We start from the raw sequence: 3,908 nt of genomic DNA on the forward strand, positions 1-3,908 counted from the left end.
TTCTGGTAGACCTCTTCTTCAATCTGGGACTTCTGGTAGACCTCTTCTTCAATCTGGGACTTCTGGTAGACCTCTTCTTCAATCTGGGACTTCTGATAGACCTCTTCTTCAATCTGGGACTTCTGGTAGACTTCCTCTTCAATTTGCCTTATCAAATCTAGTTGTCTTCATTCAAGTTGGTGCAACTCCATCCTTTCTGTTTCTCAGGACAAAACACTGGGTGTCATCCTTGACTCCTCTCTACCCCACCTTCCCTTCCAATGTCCAGCATTAGACATATGTCTAGCATGCAGCTTGTCTCTCCAGCTCGCCACTGCCATGTCCTCGTTTAAAACACTTCATCTTTCCCCTAGACTGTCACCTAAGTTTCCACAGTCATCTCTCTGTTCCCCTTTGTCTCTGCATCGCACTCCACCCCACTCCACCCCACTCCACCCCAGTCCATCATTCAGACCTGTAACAGTCCTCATGTTCCTTAAAGTAAAAACAGAAGTTATTGCCCTTACATACAAGGTCCCACGGGTCCCGATGCCTATAACCTTCCATTCAGTTCCTTGGTTCCTGACGGAAGATGCCTGGTGGGACAATGTAGGAGGTTTCCTCCCTGGTTTCAGAGCAGGCTGCTGCAGGAAGGAGGCAGACATGCCCTCATTGCTCTACTTACAAATGTCATCCCTTATGCCTCTTCTGTTGCTGTGGTGAGGGTATAACCTCATCACCTATGGTGGAAAGTTTATGCTTTCTTGTGTGCTGCCTTGAAGGCAGGGACTGAGTCTGACTCACGACAGTGGCTCCAATACCTGTCAGAAACCTGCCTTACTTATCATCTAATGTAAGTGTGTGTTCATGTGTGTACATGTGCACATGGAGGGTAGAGATCAGCCTCAAGTGTCGTTTCCCAGTCCAATTTATTTTTGGAGACAGCATCTTTATCTTTCACTGGCCTAGAGCTTGCCTGGTAGGCTAGACTGGCCAACCAGTGAGCCCTCCTGACTCATCTCCCCAGTGCTGGGACTACAAACATGCCACCATGCCCAGACTTATTTCTTTCCATATGGAGTTGGAGATCAAACTCAGGCCTCCACACTTGCGAGGTAAGCACTTGAGTAACTGAGCCGTCTCATCAGACTAGGATGTTCTTTATTGAAGGGCACCCTTGATGCAAATCAGGAAGCCCAAAGAAAGCAGCACAGGACAGGTTGCCTCTTCTGCTCTTAGAGATGCCATTTGCAAAATGGATCAAAGGAAATAGTCTTCTCTGAAGAGACTTAGATTTTTATTGCTTAAATTATTTCACAGGAATAACCTTAAGCCAGACCATTTCCAAATATCCTGGAAATTGCTCACTTTTCTGACTCTTTCCTCTGTGACCAAATAGATAGAAGTTCTGCTTCACCTACTAACTCCCCAGAGTTCACTCCTTGGTTCCTCATTTTACAGGTCACCTCCCTCCCCCAGCTTCCACCTGCCTTTAGCAAGGGACACCTTCCATGATAAACCAGGCAGGCCTGGCATTTTCCACAATCCCCACCTGAGTCTTCTGATAGACCTGAAGAGAGGCTAAGTTCCTCAGAGACGGATGCCTGGAGCACACAATGCATGGGTCAGTTTCAAGAGGGTTTCTGTGCAAAAGCTGTCCCCATTCTAAATCCTGTGGAGTGGACTTGGTCCGTAGCAAATGCTCTCAGAATTCTAACCCATTTGGAGCCCATGAGAAGTGAACGTCTTTGCAGACCCTTGGGCTTCTGCATGGTCTGGTTCACAGCAGAGCTCAGAAATATTTGGACACAATTATAATGGTAATGAATATTTACTGAAGTTTCAAATACTGTTTGTCCTTATGCTGAGCACCCTACAGCCACTCATTAAAAACATATTCACTGAGAGTTTAGGTTGTCCCTTTGGACATAGTGTGCTTATCTTTGGGGGTGCTTGGGATTTTCTTTTACAATTAACAATCTGAATCTTGTAGCTCTCAAATAACACATCAGGGGCCAGTAGTCTGTGAAGTCGTATTGAAGGGTATCAAGGCTTTGGGGAGGGGGAAAGCTTTCGGGTCACATGATTAGATGTTTGTAGCAGCCTGAGTGTCTGTTCTTGGTTCTGCAGGGATGCCATGGAGGACGGCAGAGAGGACTGAGGACTTCGGCTCCCCTGAAGCAACATTTACTTGACATTGTAACCCGAGGGATGCACACTGGGAATGGGACTCTGACCCTCGGTGAGAACAGCCCAGGATCTGTGTGTTGCGTTGTGGAAACCCTCTGAAGGGTCAGCACTGTTGAAACAAAACAAAGTCAAAATGGAGACCTCAGGCACCCAGTTTAATGCGAGCTGGAGTTCAGATGTTGTCTCAGATATGATTCTTTTTTTTATTAGGTATTTTCCTCATTTACATTTCCAATGCTCTCCCAAAAGTCCCCCATACCCTCCCCCCCCACTCCCCTACCCACCCACTCCCACTTTTTGGCCCTGGAGTTCCCCTGTACTGGGGTATATAAAGTTGGCAAGTCCAATGGGCCTCTCTTTCCAGTGATGGCCGACTAGGCCATCTTTCGATACATATGCAGCTAGAGTCAAGAGCTCNGGGGTACTGGTTAGTTCATAATAATGATCCACCTATGGGGTTGCAGACCCCTTTAGCTCCTTGGGTACTTTCTCTAGCTCCTCCATTGGGGCCCTGTGATCCATCCAATAGCTGTCAGATATGATTCTTATACAGCCAGTCAGTATGTGTTTCCTGAAACCTCACTGGTGTCACAGAGAGACAGCAGAGTGATATGAGTTGGCGGCCGGATGACTTGAAACGGCACTGCAAACACAAGATGATTTTACTTACGAAATATGGAGTTTTCATAAAATAGTGCGGGATGAAGGAGACAGAGCAAAAGAACAATGTGAAACCCCAGAAGACAAAACCTTTAAAAGTTCTTACGTGCTTGGTATGCCTCTCCCTACTAAATGTAAAAGAAATCCCCCCAAATAAGTAGTTTAAGAAAGTTTTGTGAACAGCAACTTAATAAAATTTACCCTAATAAAGCTTCAACAACAATCCAGTATCCACTGGGCAGCCCCACAGCCTGAGCTCTGTTCTGGCCCGTTCACATTTGCTTCATTAGAGCCTCCAGGCTCGTAAGGAAAACACGCTAAGGCTCCCATTTTCATGCAAGAAAGCGAAAATGCAGAATGATTTGCCTAGACCTAGGAAATGGGTAAGAGGGAGAGATATTTTGAGTTTTAACTACTCCTGTCCCTGTTCCAGTATTCATATATTTAGGAACATGTATATTGTGTGTGTAAGCCATGAATCTGAGGAAGGTACAGGAGAAGAGTTGGAGAGAGACCCAGAACTAGAAAGTGAGCTGTGACCAGTCGCCTCCTGACCCTGCCACCATATCTTCCTTACCAAGATGGACTGAGCCCAAGTAAATCCCTCCATAAGTTGCACTAGTCAGAAACTTGGTCATAGCTATGAGAAAAGCCACCAATACCTATTCATCTCTGACTGTCTATTTATAGGGTTGAGCACAGGGGCAATCAAGCCAATCCATCTATCCACTGTGGAGCATATTTCAGTGGGCATGACTGTTTTCTGCACGGAGAGGGCTATTAGTCTAAAGGAGGAGAAAGGAGGCTATTCCTCAAGGACATAACAGAAGAGAGTGCAGAAGGTCCCCTGTCATCAGGGATGGACTACACTGGGGGAGACAAGGGACAAGGAGAATAGTCAGAAGCTGAGGCAGGAGCCCTGGTAGTCTCATGATCATGGAAGGGGAAGGAGCGAACAGGTGGGTGATCACCAGGTAGGATAAAGGAAGAACTGGGTATCTGTGAGCCCCATGCACACACATGGTAGACAGAGAGAAGGGGTCAGTGAAAACACACAGGGTTAGCCTAGAGTCTGAGGT

Source organism: Mus caroli, chromosome 9, assembly GCF_900094665.2.
Source record: "Mus caroli chromosome 9, CAROLI_EIJ_v1.1, whole genome shotgun sequence".
NCBI classification, from domain to species: domain Eukaryota; kingdom Metazoa; phylum Chordata; class Mammalia; order Rodentia; family Muridae; genus Mus; species Mus caroli.